General features: G+C 42.0%; 1 protein-coding gene across 2 annotated transcripts in view; it reads right to left on the reverse strand.

Annotated features, from left to right (window-relative positions):
- Pak2 (p21 (RAC1) activated kinase 2) overlaps positions 1–20,609 on the reverse strand; it is a 62,305-nt gene extending 41,696 nt beyond the window's left edge. The window contains exons 1-2 of one of the 2 annotated variants that reach the window (XM_041673324.1): positions 19,907–19,988; positions 9,755–9,929 (exon numbers count right to left, since the gene is read on the reverse strand). The gene's annotated coding sequence lies outside the window, so the exon portion shown is untranslated. Of the gene's footprint in view, positions 1–9,754; positions 9,930–19,906; positions 19,989–20,353 lie in introns of those variants that run through there. The other variant, XM_041673323.1, reaches the window with a different exon arrangement.
- Positions 20,610–22,097: the final 1,488 nt, after the last annotated feature.

The following is a 22,097-nucleotide window of genomic DNA, read 5'->3' on the forward strand; positions in this document are numbered from 1 at the left end:
CTCTCTCACACACGAGAGATTAAAAAAAATCATAATATTTGAACTAAATTTAATATTTTGTTTTGGGTCTCTTTCTATCCATGTGGCCCATGAACCACAGGTTGGACATGCCTGACAATATACAAACTAAAAAGCCTAAATAACAAGAAATCAAACACCCTAATCAATACATGGGCTAATGAAATGAACAATTCTCAAAATCAAAATACAGGACAGTGGGGTGCCCCAGCAGGTAGAGGAGCTTGCATCCAGGTCCGACATTTTGACAACCCTACAAAGTGACAGGAAGTAAACTGAATTCCAACAATCTCCTCTGGCACTGCTGTTACAGTCACAAACACATGCACACAAAATAAATCTGAAATACAAACAGCAATAAACATAAAAAAATATCCAACCTCGATAAACCATCAGGGAAAAGCAAATCAAAGCTAGGCTGAGATTCCAGCTTAACACTTGTTAAGAACAGCAGTCATTAAGAAAACAAGTAACAATAAATGCTGAGAGTCCAAAGGGAGCCCCTTCAGCATTACTGGTTGGAGTGTCCAGTCATTATGAAAGCAACCATGGTCGAAGAGTGGGACGAGTGAGAACATGAGCAAAGAGGTCAAGACCATCATGGGGACACCCACTGAAACAGCTCGCCTGAGCTAATGGGTACTCACCAACTCCAGATGAGCAGGAAAGAAACCAGCATAGGACCAAACTAGATCTTCTGAATGTGGGTGACAGCTGTAGGGCTGGGGCAGACTGCAGGACCACTGGCAGTGGCATGAGACTTATCCCTACTGCTTGTACTGGCTTTTTGGAACCCATTCTCTTTGTAGGGAGGGCCTTGGTCCTTCCTCAAAGTAATGTGCCTTACCATCTCTGAGGAGCGGAAGCGGGGAGGGAGGAAGGTGGAAGGAATGGGAGGAGGGGAGGGAGTGGGAACTGGGATTGGTATGTAAAATGAAAAAAAAAATTTATTTATTTTTTAAAAAAATACAATTAAAAAAGAAAAAGAAAGTGACCATAGAGGCTTCTCCCAAAACTAAAACAAGAACTTCTGTTGAGACCCAGTTATATCACTGATGGTTTTACCAAGAGTCTCCTATTCAGCATGTCACAGAGACAAGAAGGCCAGTGGCCAGTGCTCACTACAGCACTATTCCAGAGCTATACTATAGCACAGACATAGGGAACCATGAAGAGGATAAATAAAATTGGGACTATATGTGACTTGGAAGTACAAGTGTCTAAAGGGACAAAGTGAACTAATGAGATAGGCAAGGAGAATGGAGCACAGGGCATTGTGTGCTATGGATGCTGGAGTCAGGCTCTGAAAAGCTGACACATGGAACCTGACTGATCTGAGTACAATGATAAAGGTAAATGTATAACATGCCCAAGAATCAGTGTGGCTACGATGCCAAGACTGTCACCTTGTAATGCTCTGCTCAGAAACATAGGTGACACACCCCCATAGCTAACCTCATTTACATTCAAGTATAGTTATGAATTTGACATTTATATTTAAATTATTTTATGTGTGTGTGCTTGTGTGAGTATATTCTGCCTGTGTGTGGGTGCCTGAGGAGGACAAACAAGTATCTGATTCCCTTGTGTTGATGTTCTCTGAGTTTGTGAGCCACCAGATGTAGGGTTAATAACTGAACTCGGTCTTGGTCCTCTTGAGGATAACTGCTGAGCTGCCTCTCCAGTATCCTTTGTTTTTTAATCTTCCTGAAAGTGTGCACGTGGATGCATGTGGAGGTCACAGGGCAACTTCAGGTATGAGCCCTTGCTTTCCACCACCTTTTGAATCATTTACTGCTCAGTATGACAGGCTTTCTGGCTCATGAGCTTCTGGGAAATTCTCCTGTCTCTGTCTTCATCTTGTTGTAGGAACACAGGGAACATATGTTACCATGCCTGGCTCTACATGGGTGCTGGGGATCCAAACTCGGGTCCTGATGATAGTTTGCCATGTGCTTTACCCACAGAACCATCTATCCAGTCCTACCTCTGCTTGAGGGAGTGAATTTGCTCCTTTCACTGTGTGGGTCCTGAGGATCAGACTCAGGTCATCGGGCTTGGAGAAAGCTGAGCCATCTCACTGGCTCTTTAGTCTTATTAAAAGAGTGAGTTACAGTAGCTAAAGATCCCTACCTTATGTAAATTCTGATATAAAAGTATGCATGTTAGGAAAACAAACAACTCCTCAGTAAACAAAGTTTTGAATGGTAATTGGATATTGATCTTTTGTGAGGAAACCTTCGCTTATCTACAATAAAAGGAGGCCAACTGCATCCATATAAAATTTAAAATAATCTTTACTTCTTCAATTTAGCTCAATTTCTATGACTCGGAGAAAAGCAGCTATAATTTGAGAATGAGATGCAGACATTATTATTTCCCTCTGAATCCTGCAGCTTTTATTTCTTTCAGAGTATGTCACAAATGTTACTTGTTCTGGTGTATTACTTTGACATACATTATCTGACACATTTGATAGGTGAAAGAAATAACCTACCAGAAAATAAGAGACTTACCTAAAACCTGCACACAGATCTATTCTGTGCAGCAGATCTACTACCAGAATCCAAGAATCCTAGCTCTTTCCTCATGCTTGTCTCTTTGCTAACATGGTGCACTGGATGACTTTTGGCACTGAATTACAACTGTGACAATTAGTCATGATTTGTCATTTTCTTCCTCAACATTTCACTCAGTCCAAAGGGCAAGGGCTTTGCATATCTTAGACAGGAATGCTGAATGACTCATGTCGACCATATTCTTCTATTCCCTGACGAAGTCTATCCTTCCTGACCGTAGGAGTCATTTTCTCACACAGCAGTTTATTAGACACAGATAGAGCATGCCATATTAACAGGATTACCTTTGAAAGCCTTCGTACTTGTCCCTCACAGCTGACTTATGACCTCAGTCTCTTCCCTACAAAGCAGCTTTTTTGTGTACTGCTTCTATTGACAGTGTTAAGTGCCTGAAAAGTGCCTAATAATGTGATAAAATTCTTTAATCTTATATTTAGGCAAGAACAATAGACACAAAACCAATTTATGGGACTGGAGATGCAGCTTAGCTAGTAGAGTGCCTGCTTGTTCAGTGTGCATGAAGCCCTGGGTACAACTCCCAGAACTGTACACAACCAGACAAGGGGTGCATGCATCCTACCACAGGGAGGTTGGAGGCGAGAAGTTCAAAGTCATCCTAGGCTGCATAAGGAGTTGAAGTCAGCCAGAGATACATGAGACCCTGTCTCAAAATCAAACCAAGCTAAAACAAATTCCATGATAAACTGATAATGTGCCCTATATTCTGTTCTACCACTACTCAAAAACATGTGAAAAAAAAAAGCAAGTAAGTAGTGTCGCTCTCCAGACTGTTCACTTTTTGCTACTTTTCAGTGACAAACAAGTAGGCGAAACAAAAAGTGTGCCCAAAACACACTGTACTTTTTAACAGGCCCATTGTTTAACTGTGACGAGCCTCAAACACAAACAATTACTCAATTGTGTACTGAAGAAGACCAGGGGTAGTTAAATACACGGCAGAAATAAAGAAGTGGTGTCTGGAACCAGTCAGTCTAACCAGCAGAAATTAATTTATTATAATCTACTGGGATAGACTGTAGCACAGCAAGGGAAAAACGCATCACCAGAAAACATGGCAAGAAAGTGGAATTCTAATTCAAATTTCATACTTAAATTTTATATATTTTCAGTAACTTATTAATGTAGCAACACTAACCAGAACTCTAACACTCTCGCCGTAAGCTGATATCATCGCACCCCAAAGGTTAAGAACCTCTGAGAGCGTAAGTACAGATGAAAACACACCCAAACTACCTACAGTGCTGCCACACACAGAGGCTTCCAAACAGAGGAAGCAGGCGTCCACCTGATGAGACCACCAGTCAAATGCCAGGTCAATATGGCAAAGCTCCATAGCGAAGAGGCAAGGCAGAGAAGAAAAAAGGGAAATCAAATTGCATCAAATTCACATAAATACAAGTTTGGGTAACTGATGAAAAGATTTTAACTCATGGGGCCTGGGGGATGGCTCAGTCGGCAAAGATACTTTCTGCTGAGCACAATGGCCTAGTTCTATCTCCAGAATCCACACCATGTATGACCTCCATACATGCATATACAAATGAGTGTAAAAAGGAAAGTTTTTATAGTGCACAAATGATATTAGTAAATAGATGAGAGACGATTTTATTAAGTCCAGAAACAAAGCAAAGTTACTCGAGAGACTAAGCCATTTGCTAGCCCACTTATTCTCAATGCTTGATTAAACCTACCAAAAACTTCTACTTTGATGGCATCAGAAGGGACAGGCAACAAAACCAGTATGCCTGAGTTTGAAAACTTTAATGGAAGTCCCTTTCACATAAAGCTAGGATCTAAAAAGCTGTATTCTACAGGCACAAATCAAAATAAATCTCTTTGGGCAGGAAATGAAAATACCTTAACTAGCAAGCCTCATCATAGTGAAAGGGAGCAAACAAAACCACCGAGAAATCCTAACCCCCCCCCCAACCCACCCACACATGTACCTTTGCTTGCTGTGTAGTTAGGGCTGGCCTTGAACCTGTGATCCTTAGTGTACACTAAGGTTACAGGAATGAACCACCATTCCCAGCTCTAAATACATTTTAATGGTCTAAACTCATTCTGTGGGATACAGCTTCATTTGGTAGCATGCTCTGGTGAGTCAAAAAACAATACAAAACTTCTTCAGGAGAAATGAGCCTTAACAACTATCAACTAATACCTAAGAATATACACATTTGGCAACAGGTCTGATGTAGACCAGGCTGGCCTCCAAACTAGCTATTTATGGAGGATAATTTTAAGCTTTTTTGAAACAGAGTCTCACCATGCAGCTCCCGACGTCAAATGCAGGGATTAAAGGCATATGCCATCATGCCTGGTAACTTTCAACTTCTATCTTCCAACTGCTGGGATTACAGGTGTGCTTGGCCACAGCTACTTCTTAAGATTTATTTTCTGTGTATGAGTGTTTGTCTGCACACATACAAGTCTAGTGCTGGTGGAAGTCAGAGGAAGGCATCAAATCCCCTGAGTCTGAAGCTACAGACAGTTGATTGTGAGCTGCCATGTGGACGCTGAACTGAAATGTGTGTGGCTCAACAAAACTGACTGTGAGCAGTGACTGCTAACTCTCATCTTTACACAGTCAGACAGTAACACCTACAATAGGAGTTTTCTGCGCTGTGTATTAAACATACTGACTAGATTTTGACACTGCCACTATCATTACCTGATTTGATGTATCTTACATCCTCTCCTGAACTCTATCCTTTGTGAGGAGACACTAATTTTATAGGTTTGCAGAGGGAGGAACAGAGGGTCCCTACATAGTCCAGGGTAGACTTGAAGTTCGTCTTCCTCAGCCTACAGAATGTTGGGATTATACGTGTACCACCACGCCTGACGTAATGTTTTTCAATTAACTACAAGTACCCAGCAAGGTATTAAATAAAATCTGGAAATGTTTTTCAAATAAATAATGCTAACAAATTTAAACAGACAGCTGCCATTCAAGTTGTATCTTGAAAACAAAGTCAACCTTTACTTTTAGACTCTGTTCGATCACTAAGTAAGTTGAATAACACTCTGTATTGCCTACTCTTTCACAAAGAGTAGGGTTGGGGAGAAGGCAGATGTGGGCGAAGTATTTTGAAGTTTCATCAGTGACGTTTCTTGTTGCTGTAGTAAAATATGTAACAAAAATGACTTACAAAAGAAAGCCTTATTATTTTGGCTCACAGTTTGAGTGCACGGTCCATCTTGGTAGGGAAGGCGTGGTGGTGGGAACATGAGGCTGCTGGCCACACTCTAGCCCACTCAGGAAGCAGGCAGGGGAAATGCTAGTTCTTAGCTCCTTTCTACTTTTTATTCAGTCTGTCCCACCCAGCCCATGGAAAGGTGGCTTGTCCCACAATCTAGACACTCCCTCAGACATGCCCAGAGGTCTGTTGTTATGGGGAAAGATAATAATGTTTATGAATTTACTCAAAATTGTAAAGATGCAGACTTTCTTCAAACTGATCTATAGATTCATTACAATCATCATCATCAATTCCAAGAAGCCTTTGTGAAACAATGGGACACCAATTCTAAAATTTATACGGAAGACGAAAAGCCCACGAAACAGTAAGGATGTTTTGGAAGAATAATTATACACACATACATAATACACAAATACCTAATAGGAAAATATTTTGTAATTTTATATTACACAATCAGTTTCTGATATTGTATTACTTGCTGCTTTTCAGAGCCTCTGGACATATCTTCTCAAACTACTACTACCCAGCAAACAGCTTTTGGATGAGGTCAACTTTTTCATTCAGGATAACATGATAACACTTCACAACACGGATATGTTATGTGGTATCCAAACATATGCAATCTGGTGGCACGGGGGATTAACTGTGGGTGGACCACTCCATTCTCACCCTGTCTGGATGGGACAATGCAAGGAGCCTATAGTTAGATTTCCCTTTGGCGACGACTCCTTCCAGGCTCCACTTCCATTTCCTCACACTTCTGTTCTCTGGGAATGTACTTCCTAATACGGTAGTCACATAAACCCTCAGCCTCTCTTAGAGGGATCCAGGCAAAGAAACAGCTCAACTTTACCTTATAGGTATAGCATCAAAAAATACTTCAAACTAAATATGAAAGTAAATGGGGCTGGAGAGATGGTTCAGCAATTAAGAACACTTGCAGGGACCTAGTTTGACACCCAGCACCCACCTGGCAGCTCAGGACTACCTGTGAGTGCAGTTCCAGGGATTCAATACCTCTCTCTTCTTACCTTCTGAGTTATCAGGCATACACATGGTACTCACACATACATGCAGGAACTCACGCAGACATAGAAAATATATGAGCCAGAAAACTCCCCCATTTCAGGAGGGTGGCGGTATATACCATCCTTTCTGAACAAGTGATTATTATAATAAATCTTAATACAAATCTAAATAAATAAGCAAACAGAATGTGAATATGACCAACCTCAGATACTATAGTAATGTAAATAAGGCCACCAGCAGATATCACTTTATAATGTCAATATTGGCAAGAATTAAGATGACTAATCAAGTCAGTAGTGGTGGCATATGTCTGTAACTCTAGCATCTGGGAAGTGGAGACAGGGATCAGAACTCAAGGGCAATCTCAGCTACACATGTCTGAAAGACAACGTGAGGCACAACAGTGGTAGGAGTGTGCTATACCCTGTCCTGAAACTCACTACATAAACAGGCTGGCCTCACACTTACAGAGATCTGCCTGCTTCTGCCTCCCATCTGCTGGGATTAAAGGTGTGTGCCACCATGTCCGATTTATTTTAGTATTTAAGTGCACACAGCTTTTGAGTGCATCTACTTTAAAAAAACGACAAAACCATTTATATAGATTTTGTTATGTTCTCAGAAAGAATTGTTTTCATGATTTTATCTGAAGGGTTCAAGAATAAGAATATAAAAATGTAGATTCCAGAAACAGGAACGTAGAAATAAAGAAATAAGTTGTAAGCCTAGGAGAATGAGAATAGACTATCAGCAGCTTTCTCGATATCTTAAGGATTAACTATTAACAGTGAGTTACTCTGCTTTACAACCCATAGCTCTATTTACAAGACCAAAGCATCTCTCTGCAAACTGAGGCTAGCCTACGGATATGAGCTGAGTCAACTTTTAGGAAATAGATATATGACCACTGGGTTATGCATTATCCCTGTGTGTGAAACTGGCAGCATCAAAGGGGAGAGCACAGCTTCAGTAAACACTATCTGGAAGTACCAAGAAAGATTAAGTACAAACACTAGTTTAACTAAAAAACTGTTAATGGAGATTGTAAAGTAAGGCAATCTGTATCTGAGTTTTACCTCGAGATTATAACAATTCCTTTGTTCAGACCTAATGCTTGGTGCCCCTACTATAAAAAGGTGGGTTTAGAAACTGGCCTTGGCCACAGCCTTACACAAACCATTTCTGGCTGTGGTCTCAGCTGATAAGCTTTTTGTGCTCCATAGAGATTTTTTTATTTTATTTTTTTCCTGGATTCTGGTTTCTGGAATAAAGTTTGCTTCTGGTCTATTAGACTTTGGTGGTCTGTCCCCATCTTTGCGCGACCCCACTGGACCCAACATTATTCTTTATTTTATGCCGTTGCTTTGTTTTTGCTTTCTGAGACAAGAGCTCATGATATAGCTCTGGCTGTCTTTGAACTCACAGAGATTCATCAGTCTCTGCTTCCTAAATCCTAGGATTAAAGATGTGCACCACCATGCCAGGCTGTCAAAGTTTTTTGGACAGAATGTACTTGAGCGTATTTGGAGGGTGGTATGGCAGACATCTGTTTATCTAGACTATTCTTCTAGTAAAAATTCCACCTAGTGACAAAAATAATTAAAGTAAAAAAAAAAAGTAAAAAAGCTGGAGAGATGGCTCGGTGGGAAAGAGCACTAGCTGTCCTTCCAGATTCCAGAGAGCCTGGGTTCAGTTCCCAGCACCTACATGGCAGCTCACAACTATCTGTAACTCCAGTTCCAGGGGACCTGACACCCTCACACCAATGCACATAAAATAATGCTAAAAATTTTGTTTCTTTTTTTTTCATTTTTAAGGAATTAACATTTCAGCCAGGCGGTAGTGGCACACATCTTTAACCCCAGTACTTGAGAGGCAGAGGCAGGTGGATCTCTGTGAGTTCGAGGCCAGCTTGGTCTACAAGAGCGAGTTCCAAACCGGGCGATGGTGGCGCACGCCTTTAATCCCAGCACTTGGGAAACAGAGGCAGGCGGATCTCTGTGAGTTAGAGACCAGCCTGGTCTACAGAGCTAGTTCCAGGACAGGCTCCAAAGCCACAGAGAAACCCTGTCTCGAAAAACAAAAATAAATAAATAATAAGAGCTAGTTCCAGGACAGGCTCCAAAGCCACAGAGAAACCCTGTCTCAAAAAACAAAACACAAACAAAAAAAGGAAACTAACATTTTAGAAGATGATTTTTAAAAAATCATTAAGTTTCCATACCTTGCTCTAATTTTCAATTTCCAAACTTCCTGCGACTTCCAAAACAGATTTCTCAAATCACTCTAGCCTATGATTTAATCATTGCTTCCAATTATCCAAGTTTACTTTTCACTCTCAGATTCCCAGAGACTACCCCTCACAAGGCAGTTAGCAACTTTAGAAAGACTGTAGCTTGTACTTAAGTACTAAGCTACTACTACTGGCCAGCTGTGAGTTCAGCTAAAGACTCTGACTTACTGGATAAGGCAGAGAGGGACCAAGGAAGACACCCCATGTCAGCCTGTGGTCTCTACACATATGCAAACATACACAAGCCATGGTACTCTCTCTCTCTCTCTGACACACACATATATACAGGCGCACAAACCAAATATGGCTGGGCACAAAATGTGCTTAGTGTATGCAGTCTTATAAAGTGTGTGTGCGGGGGGGGGGGGAAGACTCTAATAACAACAAGCATCAAGTCTGGAAAGTCACATGTTTTCAGAGAGAAAAAAAAGCTTTAAAAAAGATTTTAATTTATATGTTGTCACCGTGTGGGAGGCCAGAAGAGGTGCTGAGTCCCACATCTGGACAGACCAGGTCCTCTGGAAGAGCAGCAATTGCTCCTGAACGAGTTTTCCCTTCAGCTGACGGGGATTAAATAATCAAACAAACAAATCTTCTAAAAACCTTACCTGTGAGCGATAATTTGGAATGAAAGATTTGAAGTCTTGGGGCTGGAGGGAGGTTCAGAGGTAAGAGCTCACACTGCTCTCAGAGTCTGGTTCCAGCACCCATGTCAAGTTGGTCACAATTGCCTGTAACTCCAGTTTCTGGGAATGCCTCTGGCCTTCATGGGCATTGTACAACCTCACATGTAGACAGACACACAGACACATAATTAAAATTTTAAAAAAATTCAAATAACTGTTTGAAGTCTTAAAAAACTTGATATTACATATTATAGTTGGTCTTGGGCCTTTTATTATTTATTTGGTTGGTTGGTTGGTTTTCTGAGGCAGGGTTTCTTTATGCAGCCCTGGCTGTCCTGAAACTCACTCTGTAGACCAGGCTGGCCTCAAACTTAGAGATCCCCCTCCCGTCTCCCAAGCACTGGGATTAAAGGTGTGCACCACCACCGCCCAGCTCACAGACATTTCTTCAAATGCACATCCGCTATAATTAAGTTACTACTCAATGATGAACCAAAAAAAATCCATCATAAAGCTAAGAAAACAAAAAGGAAAGATCACTGTAAACAGGGAGAATCTGCCTGGAAAGGCAGATGTTTCCACATGGAGCTAACGCTGTTTGGTAAATTCCATGAAACAGGTACATATGGGGATAAAAGACCAAGATGAAATATGAATAATTTAAAAAGAAAAGGGTACATTTTTATATCAAACATCTGAGTAGCTCACAGAGAGGACAGGATAGTGAGCCAGCCTAATAATGATGGACGTATGCAAGGAAGAAAACAGGACAACCTAAATACAAGTAATCAGAGGTATGTATGGAAATGAAACGTCAAGTCATGTTTCAGGTAACATCACTGAACTTTTATTTACAAGACATAGCTGTCAAAATGGAAGGAAGGAAGGAGCAGGGGATCCTACCTTTGGACACAAGGAATACCAGGAGGGAGCCAAAGACGACCCAAGGCAAAAGGACAAGTAGAGATGACACCAGACAATACTAACACAAGTCCCGAGGTCAGCAATGCTGCAAGAGGCCTCCAAGTGCTCCTGCAATGCACGCTGACTTGCACATGGCCACCCTTAAAGGGAAAACCTGAATCTACTTTCACAGAATATAATTACCAGCAAAATATGAAAAATAAAAGTTAATAATGTGGCTGAATTCAGAATTTTTAGACTGACAAATTAAGATTTAGATATCAGCTGGGTACAGTGGCACATACCTTTAATCCTAGGGCTTGGGAGGCAGAGGCAGGCAGATCTGAGTTTGAGGCTAGCTTGGTTTACAGAATGAGTTCCAGAACAGCAAGGGCTACACAGAGAAACCCTGAATAAAAAAACAGAAACAAAAAACAAAACAAAAGATTTAAATTACCAGGGAGAAAAGGACCAGAACTTTTCCTATAAAGTATGGTTCTGCTTTTGATGTTTAAAAAGAGGGTGGGGAAATTAGACACCAATATTCATTCAATCCAGTGTATTTTATAGAACTCATTCATTTCAAACACCTGAGACCAAAGGAAACAAAATATACTTTACAAATTCAAAACATAAAACATTGGTAAATGACTTAGTGAAATTTGGTACTTTTCACAATGTGATGAACCCTGAAGACTTTAGGGTACCCTAAAATAAGTCAACCACAGAAGAACAAGCATTGTATGATTCTATTTTTATAAAACATCCAAAAAGAGGCAAATTCAGAGGCAGAAAGCAGAGATGGGACATAGGTTATCAGAGGACGATCACTAGGCAGACTGGCTAGTGTTTCAGGAAGTGAGTGCTCTTGGAGAAGAGGCACGTTCTGGAGAGGATGACAGTGATAGCTGTCCAATATTGGGAGTGTACCTAGTGTTTAAGAATCACTCCCTGGGGCTGGAGAGATGGCTCAGAGGTTAAGAGCATTGCCTGCTCTTCCAAAGGTCCTGAGTTCAATTCCCAGCAACCACATGGTGGCTCACAACCATCTGTAATGGGGTCTGGTGCCCTCTTCTGGCCTGCAGGCATACACACAGACAGAATATTGTATACATAATAAATAAATAAATATTAAAAAAAATCACCCCTGTGCCTTTAATCCCAGCACTCGGGAGGCAGAGGCAGGCGGATCTCTGGGAGTTCGAGGCCAGCCTGGTCTACAAGAGCTAGTTCCAGGACAGGAACCAAAAAGCTACGGAGAAACCCTGTCTCGAAAATCAAAAAAAAAAAAAAAAAAAAGAATCACCCCTGTGAAACTGGTGCCAGCTCCCAGCAGGTCACCAACTTTCCCCTCCCCACAGCAGCAGCCTCCACAGCTCCAACAGCCTCCTGTGTGGTCACCACAGGAGGCATCTTAAAAGGATGGGAACAGATAAGAATTCCTGAGTAGAGACTGACTTGTCCAGCCCAGGGGAACCAACCCCTCTGGAAACTAAAAATCTTGCTCCCCCCCATCTTTGGAACCAGACACCCTCATCTCAACTCCCTGCCTGCAAAATGCTGCGAGTTCAATCTGTAGCTATAAATGTGGCCCAACACGAAATCATAAATGTAATTAAAATACAAAGAAAGCCAGGAGTGGTGCCTTACGCTTTTAATTTCCAGCACTGGGAGCCAGAGGCCTGAGGATCTCTGTGTGTTCAAGGACAGCCTGGTCTACAGAGTGAGTTCTAGGACAGCCAGGGCTACACAGAGATATCCTGTCTTGAAAAACCAAAATAAATAAATAAAACAATAAAGTAAATAAGCAAATGATACAGGAAAAGTGTTGGGGTCGGTGGGGATGGGGGAGGCGATTCAACCTGGCAGTTTTGAAAAGGGAACTTTATAGATGACTGTCATACAATATTATTTTAAGATGTGTTACACTTGCTTATGCTGTGGAACATTTGTTTAATGATGAAAAGATGTGTTGCATTCTTGTAGGTTGTATTTGTTTAACTCTGTGAAGCTGTGTTACACTGCCTGTCTAAAACACCTCATTAGTCTAATAAAGAGCTGAATGACCAGTAGCAAAGCAAGAGAAAGGACAGGTGGGGCTGACAAAGAGAATAAACGGAAGGAGAAACAGAGAGAAAAGAAATCAAGGAAGGAGAAAAGGAGGAGAGGAGAACTCTGGGGCCAGTACCCAGCTATACAGCCAGACACGGCATAAGAAAGAAAGAAAAGATAAACAGAAATAGAGAAAGATAAAAGCCCAGAGGCAAAAGGTAGATGGGATAATTTAAAGTTAAGAAAAGCCGGGGGGAAAAAAATCTAAGGCCAGGCATTTATAAGAAAAAGTAAGTTTCACTGTGTGATTTGTTTGGGAGCTGCGTGGCAGTCCCCCAAAAGAGCAAAGAGTAAAAACAGATGACAACATGGTTCATGCACTAGGAGAGGTGTTCATTTCCTTGTCAAGCAGAAAGCTGGGGAACCAGAGAAAAACCCCTTCCCTACACCAATTCAGACAGGAAAGGTAGGACAGAGGTCTGTAGTTAGCACTGGTGACAATGTAAATTATTAGATATTTTGGTCGCATTTATTTTGCAACTTTTTTCCTTTTAGACAGGTGTACTATGTAGCCCTGGCGATATGGAGCTCATAGTCCAGATGGTTTCAAACTCCTCCTGCCTCAGCCTCCTGAGTGCTAAAATTAAAGGTGTGCACTACCACATATGCCTTTTTTGTTATTTTTGAGACAGGGTTTCTCTGTGTAGTCCTGGCACTTGCTCTGTAGACCAAGCTGGCCTCGAACTCACAGTGATCTACCTGCCTCTGCCTCCCAAGTGCTGGGATTAAAGGCGTGTGCCACCAATGCCTGTCACATGCTTTATAAGAAACCTTTTTGTACCATAAAAAACGTTAAGATAGTTAAGATAGCTTCACAGTACATAGGTTCAATAAAAGTTTAAAAATAAAAACCTTCTGACAATAATTAAGCAGGCAATCTTTAAGTAAAGCAAACATTAGAAACCAATCATTAATCATCTACTACGATAAAGCATAAAATTTTTTACAGGATTGTTTATTTATTATATATACAGTGTTCTGCCTGCATTGCCTGCATACCAGAAGAGGGCACCAGATCCTATAATAGATGATTGTAAACCACCATGTGGTTGCTGGGAATTGAACTCAGGACCTCTGGAAGAGCAGCCAGTGCTCTTAACCTCTGAGTCATCTTTCCAGCCGAAATTTTTAAAAAACCCATTTTTGAATAAAACAAAGATAAACTGTACACCGGTCTTTCGCATGAATATGTAACCAAGGCTAGGTTCCAACTTTCCATCTTCTTGCCTCAGTCTCCCACGTGCTGGGATTATAGGCGTGCGTACTACCATGCCAGACTACAAACAATTTAAAAGAGATAACAAAACCAAAATGGAAAGGAAGACAAAGATTAATTAATCTATTGAGCCAAAAAGACACAGATAAGATTTTAAGACAAAATCTAAGGTAGCCTGGCAGAATTGCACACACTTGTAACGCCAGTTATTCCAGCACTTAGGCGGATGGCTGTAAGGGGTTAGGCAGGAAGATCAATCAGGAGTTCAAGATCATCCTCGGTTACAGTGAGTTCTAGATTAGCTTGGGCTGCTTGAGACCCCTCAAACAGCAAACAGAAGGACTGTTGAGATGGGTAAGGCACCTGATGGCAAGCCTAACCACCCGAGTTTCATCCATTGAACCCGCATGGGGAGAACTCTGCAAGGTGTCCTCTGATATATCTGTGCCCCACCACAGAAATAAATACCAAAAATAAACATTTCATGCAAAAATATTAAATAGGATAGTTATTTTACTGATAACACACAATCAGTAAAAAGGATCAAGCAGCGAAGAACAGTCACCAAACACTCTCGCATCCAAACACATCATAAAGCCATCAGCTAGAAGACAAAAAAGATGTTCACGATATAAAAGACTATTATATGAAATAGAAAGAACTCATAACCCAGCAACAGGAAAATGACAACTCTAGTAAGAATGGACAAAACAGCCAGGTGGTGGCAGAGCACACCTTTAATCCTAGCACTTGGGACGCAAAGAGACGATGCAGAGGCAGGTGAATCTCTGAGAGTTCAAGGCCAGTTCTATCTACAGAACTAGTTCTGGGACCCCGAGAGCTACACAGAGAAATTTTGACCAAAAAAGAAAAGAAAGAAAAGAAAAAAAAACCTAATGAGACACTTCTTCAAAGATGACATATAAATGACTTATAAAAAGATGTTTAACATTACACATCATTATGAGATTTTAAAAGACAGTAACTAAGCATATACTGCTACTACACGTTTTAGAAAAGCTAAATTGACCACATGCTAGCAGGGAGTGGAATGCAAGAAAATGCAGCTTTGAAAAACAGTACAAAGTTTCTCATGCAACTAAATATATCACTACCCAATCCAGTTCTTTAACCCCATCAGCAGAAAAGTTATATCCTCAGAAAAACTGACCTGTAAGAACCTGAGCTATTCCTCCAAAGATACTAAGTGACAACTAGCACACAAATGTAATCAAAACTACAATCAGATATTTCATACACAGTAAGATGGCTACTGTTTAAAAAAAAAAAACAAAGAGAAAACTAAGACTGGCAAGGATGTGGAGAAACTGAAGACTCTGTGTACTGCTGGTAAAACAGTCAAACAATACAGCCACCATGGAAAAGTTTAGTGACTCCTCAAAAAATTTAAAGTAGAACTTGAGAGGTGGCTCAACAGTTAAGAGCACTGACTGTTCTTCCAGAGGACCCAGGTTCAATTCCCAGCACCCACATGGCATCTAACAACTGTCTGTGGCTCCAGTTCCAGGGGATCTTACACCCTCACAAGAGACATATATGCATGCAAAACACCACCGCACATAAAATAAAAATGAATTTTAAAAAAGTAAAAGTAGTTGCCATACAAGCCAGCAGCTTGTTCTGGAGAAAATGACATTCTTGAAGAAATATCTGTCTGTCTATATTGATATCTATATAGCATCATTCAAGTGTTCTTTGACTCTTTTGGTTAAGCAAATTATGGTAATACACAGAACGAAGTATTCAACCATAAAAGGAAGGGTACACTAACACATGCCACAACATGGATGATCACTGAGCATATTAGGCTAGGTGAAATAAGACAAAGGTACAATTAACTTATACAAGTAGTCAGAATCATGGAGACTGGAAGTAAAGCAAGGAATTACTCATTAGTAGGCACAGATTTTTAGTTTTACAAGATGAAAAGAGCTACAGAGTGGGGTGGTAGTGCTGCCGTGCAGCACAGTGAAGAAATGCAATCCCATGGCACCATAAATTTAGAAACCGTTAAGATGGCAAGCATTCTTAGGTATATTTTATACCACAATGAAAAAACTGAAAACAAGACCCTGAGCTGAGACGATACCTCAATATGTAAAAGCATGCACTTGCCATGGAAACCTGATGACCTGAGTTTGACCCCAGAATCACAAGAGCTATAAGCTGTGTGTGGCATGCTGCTACAGTGAGCCAGGAAGCAGAGACAGGAGGATCACCTGGAACATACGGCAGACAGAACCAAGATATGACTCAGTAGTCAGAGGGCCCGAGCTCACCCAAAGGTTTGAGCTCAAGAGGAATGAATAGAAAGAACAGACAATTCTTTTGGTTTGCTTTATAATTTTCGAGACAGGGCCACTCTATGTACCCCTGACTACACAGGAACTCACTGTGTAGACCAGGCCTGCTTCTGCCTCCCAAGTGCCAGGATTAAAGACCTGTACCACCATGCCAGGCCAGCACAAATAATTTTGATTGTATAGGAAATGATTGTGTGTGTTTCTTCAACACGTTATTATACATTTGTCATTGAAATAAAAAAAAAAAGCATTCAAACATGAGGTGGGGCACTTTCATTCAAACCACATATAAATACATATATACAACTAAAAGTTCAAAATAAAATAGATTTTATTTAGTAAAAAGTGTAATAGGCAAGATTTTACAACACAGGCAAAATGAATACCCATTAGATAAAGAAATATAGATGAGAAAACATACATTGAAGAAAGTTTTTTTTTTTTTTAAAAAAAAAAAGGTTTATTATGTATACAGTGTTCTGCCTACACATTCCCTGGCTGGTCAGAAGAGGGCACCAGATCTCATTACAGATGGTTGTGAGCCACCATGTGGTTGCTGGGAATTGTGTGAAAATACACAACAGGGACAGTCATTAAGACTCTCCCCACTCCACCAGAAAACCATAATGAGCAGATAGAGTACCATATAACGGGGTAACTCATAACTGTTAAAGAGACAGGTACCACTGTATGTATTGATATGGAAATCAACACACAAGGGCCCCACCCCCACTTTAAAAATCAAGGTAAATTGGCCATGGTAGCTCAACCTATAACCCAAGCACTCGGGTCAATCAGACTATACTTGGAGACTCTGTCCAAGAAGCACTAAACAAAAGAATTTAAATCAACTAAAAAATACACACCCTGAACATATGCTTACTTCTAACTTCTTATTAAACAAAACTGTTAGCCATGGGGGACTGGAGAGATGGCTCAGCGGTAAAAACCACTGAGTGCCCTTCCAGAAGACTAGTGTTCAATTATCACCCATATGGCAGCTCACAACTGTCTGTAATTTCAGTTCCAGGGATCAGACGCTCTATACTGGCCTTCATGGGCATCCACATGTTGCATATACACATGAAGGCAAAAACACACATACACAAAGAACAATTCCTTAAAGAAATAAAAAGGAGGGGCTGGAGAGATGACTCAGGTAAGAGCACCGACTGCTCTTCCAGAAGACCCAGGTTCAATTCCCAGCACTTATATGGCAGCTCATCTGTGACTAGAGTTCCAGGACTTCTGACACACTCACAGACATGCAAGCAGACAAAACATTGAACAAAAAGGATACAAGAACTCAGAAGCACAATTTACAAACAACAACCTTCCTCTCATTAAATAAGAATCAGCTAATTCTGTAACTAGAAGCACTCAAAACGGGAAAAGACCTGATTTAATCTCAAGACTTGAACCAAAGTCCAATTTAACCAAAAAACAAAACTCAGAAAGCCAAAGGAAATGTATACTGAATATTACTACTGTAATAATCATTAATGACAAAAATAGTAAGGATTCAACCATACCTACTTGTTTTATACTTGACTTCTTATAAAAGCTCTTGACTTCTGTGAAAGTATAATTCAAAGTTTATCTTTAGCTAACCAGAACAAGTTCTAAGTTCCTTCACTTAAAACATGTAATTGAACTGAAATATAAACTACCCTCATCGTGTCTACTTGGAAACCTGCCTATCATAAAGATCAAAGAAACACAAGAACTCCCACTCCTTTAGCAGACATACATCAACTAAAAACTGTACTTCATGAATTTAGATTTGCAGTGTTGGTATCATATAACACAAAATCCAGAAGAATTAATCTTTCTCTCTGAGGGTAAACTTGGAATCATGGCCCCAAGAGAAGTGAAATACCCAAGAATTTATTTTTTTTTAAGTGTCTGCTTGCTCACCACAATGGTACGCATACCTGTGATCTCAGTTACTAGGAGCCTGATACAAGACAATCTTTTGAGTCCAGGAGTTTGAAACAAGTCAGGGTATCATGAAAAGAGCCAGTTTCAAAAGAAAATTAAACAGACACCTGCTTTGGGAAAGAAATGAGTCATTCTTCTGGTGCAGGTTTACAATCCCAGATACTAGGAAGGCTGAGACAGGAAGAACACCAGTTCAAGACTTGCCTGGTCGAGAACGAGTTCAAGACCAGCCTGGAAAACTAAGTGAGACTGTTTCAAAAGTTAGAGGGCTGGGTTAGAGCTCAGCGATAGAGTGGTTACCTAGCATCAGAGGGAGGGCTTTGGTTCAATGCAGTTTTAAAAAAAAAGAAAGAAAAGAAATAGCAGAAGGTGACCTCAAGGTACTTTTTCATTCCCTGGCATTTCTACATCTAAACCTCTCACGGCAAGACATGTCATTAGCTTAAGAACAACTGACAGTACCAAGGAATGACAGGACTGAAGTACTGGGCTGTGTCCCCACAGCCCAACAGAGGGAAAAGTAATGATAGACTGTTTAGGGAAAACAAAACACTCTGAATCAGGTCAACCTCTTTACCAAAATCCAAAAGTTACTTTAAAATGAGCATCTACCTAAGCAACAACATGAGATTCAGTACCTACCTACCTACCTACCAAAAAGCAACATGAAGTTCAGTTTCCATGACGTAAATGTACAATAGTGTTCCTGGCTAATTAATCTCTAGAAAGATTTAAAAGCAGGGGCTGCCAAGTATGTTAGCTCACACGTGTAATCCTAGCACATAAGGCTGAGACTCCTAGGAAGTGTCAGGCCAGCCTGAGCAGGAATGAGGCCGTCTAGAAAAAAGGCAGAGGATGGGTGTAAAAGCAGTGAAAAGGCCTTCCCCTTAAACACACTCTCTCTCTCTCTCTCTCTCTCTCTCTCTCTCTCACTCACACACACACACACACACACACACACACACACACACTGAAGAGCTGGGCAAGAATGTTCTACAAATGCCACAGGGCTTCTGACAAAGTTGACATGCCCTAACCTGCTTTAAAAATTACAATTCACTGCCTTCATCCCAACCTAATTTTATTCATGCTATTCTTTTGGATAACTCTACCAAAAAAAAAAAATCTCCAGAGCAAATTCTTCTGTATTTATTTCAATATCCTGCCTACTTATAAGAGCGGAAGAGTCAAGCACAGCGGGGGGGAAAACGTGACGCGCACAACCTTCATCCAAAACACAGTTCGTCCTGGGTAGTCTAGGTTTGGGCCTAACCGGTCTGGTTGTCATTTTTTTTAAAAGATTAGAAATTAAAAAATAGAAAACTTATAGGTCACTTGTAAAGAAGAACCTGGCAGCAAACAGGAGGTGGTTATTTATCAAAGAGGAAACAAATCTCTCCCACTCTACCTAGCCCTATTAAAATTAAGATAAAGGATGGGGAGAACCTCCCATCAAGCCACAATGGCAACTGTTTTATACACTTCTGTCTTGGCTGACTGATCTCTAAAACGAAAGGTTGAGCCCACTAAGTTATTTGCGGCAACGTATTTGTGAGTGAGGGCGCGCGTGTTTCAGACAGCCAAACATGGTGAAAAGCCAACCTCAACCCAAGTTAACCTTAAGAAGCAAACATTCACCTCCTGGCTTAAGATCAAGCAAAAACTACGAGAAGATCCTTAAGTTCTGTTCTTAAGCGGAGGCTCCCGGAGCCCTGCAAAAACTTTCTCCTGATGTGGAGAATGAGGAAGAGCTCACAGACGGAACCTAAGGGGCTCGCGACAGGAATCCGGAGCCACAAGGCTGCCGCGAACGCAGCTGGTAAAGGAGGGAACATCCTGGAACAAACCCGAGCCGTCCGGTGCAGCGCCGCGGTAAAGCAGGGCGAGGACGGCCGGGTACAGCCAGGTACGCGCAGCCCCGCGAGCTTCCTCTCGGCCGAGGCTGAGAGTCCGGGAGCAGACAATGAGGCACCGCCCGGAACCGAGGGCCCGCTCGCAGGTGCGTGTGTCCCGGTCCGCTGGGCCCAGGCCGCGGAGGCGGGAGGAGGGCGGCGGCCCGGCCCGGACGAGAGCGTCCGCACTTACCAGAGAGGGAAGGTCTCCACCCGACCCGGGGCGGGCTGCCGGGACGACGCGGGCGAGCGCTGCACTGGGCGGCAGGGAGGGAGGAGGGCAGGGCAGAGGGGAGCGGCTCGGGGCGCGGCCGTCGCTACCGAGGCCGTGAGGCGCGGAGCCCCTTGGGCCAGGGAGGGGAGGGCAGGAGCCTTCGGCAATGGCGACGGCCCGGGCCGGAGGGGAAGCGGAACAACTGCTGCCGCTGCGCGTGGCCACAACCCTGGGGGAGGGCGTCGGCGGGGCGAGGGGCGGGGCCGGAGCACAGACCCGCCCTCGCCGGTGGCGTCACTCCCGAGGGGCGGGCTCGTACAGGGCTGCTGGGAACCGTAGTCCAGTCGTCTGCTGACGGGAGGGTGGGCAGGGATGTCGTTCTGGGATTAGAGAAAAATTGTCCCTCATTTAATTCAGCATTCTGCATTGTCTGAAGATGCTGACGGAGAACATCTGATCTCTATATGTTTGCGTATACAGGATTTTTGTTTCTGAGCATTTATCCATTTACCACTTTGCTTTTTTATAAACCTACAAATTAGACCAGATAATGCTGCTAAATTAGGTCCTCCCTCTTTGCAAACAAATACCTTTGTATTTTATCAACGGAGGAATTAATTTATGTAACTTTGTTTTGTTTTGTTTTGTTTTTCGAGACCGAAACTCTCTGTAGCTGTGGAGCCTCTCCTGGAATGATCCGCTTGAGTCTGCCTCCTGAGTGCTGGGATTAAGAGCGTGTGCCACCACTGCCAGATCTAATTTATGTATTCTTATTCTACAATTATGTCAGTGTATAATGCATATAAAGGACACCTTTAGGTACCATGGATTCAGGGATGGACATGCTTTCCCTAGTCTTTGTAAAACATAAATAATGAAAACAAAATAAAGCATTTATATCTGTTACAAGGAAAAAATTGAGGGAGATTACTTTGGACAGAGAAGGTGATATTTAAAGTGAAAACAGAAAGAGAAAGCCAGAAACACCCAGAGGAAAGGATTACAGGCAGGAAGGAAAAGGAATGCCGTGTTGGTTAAGAACACACACATGGCCCAGAGATAGAGTGCAAGCTCCAGCACAAGGCCCTAGGCTCAGTCCTCAGCTCCCTGCAGGGGTGGAGAGATGAGATGACTCGGCCACTTAAGGTTAGGCTCACTAGAACGTAAGGAGACCTGTGTAGTTGCAGTCTGGTGCAAGACGGGTTTATGAGGAAATCCTAGAGCACAGCAGATATGACGGAGCAAAGCGGCAATCCCAGCACTCGGGCGGCTGAGGAAAGAGGAGGAGCTTGAGTACAAGACCCCATCTCAAAAAACAAACAACGCCTGGTGGTGGCGCACGCCTTTAATCCCAGCACTCGGGAGGCAGAGGCAGGCGGGTCTCTGGGAGTTCGAGGCCAGCCTGGTCTACAAGAGCTAGTTCCAGGACAGGCTACAGAGAAACCCTGTCTCGAAAAACCAAAAAAAAAAAAAAAAAAAAACCCAACCAAACAAAATAGCCAAACAAACTTGGCAGCAGACAGGACTGATGCGGTAAGAAATGTGTCCTTTACTTCCAGGAGCCATTAAACAATTTTAAGCAGAGAAGTAATGTTACCTACTGGTTTACCCTTTAAGCTCATGAGACTGTCAGGTTCGATGGTGCATGCCTATCAGCATTTGGGAGGCTGAGGCAGGAATGTTCAACACTAGTCTGGATCACGCATAAAGACTTAGCTAAACA

The sequence above is a fragment of the Microtus oregoni genome, unplaced genomic scaffold (assembly GCF_018167655.1).
Source record: "Microtus oregoni isolate MIOR12 unplaced genomic scaffold, Mior012 000023F_ref0000262, whole genome shotgun sequence".
NCBI lineage: Eukaryota > Metazoa > Chordata > Mammalia > Rodentia > Cricetidae > Microtus > Microtus oregoni.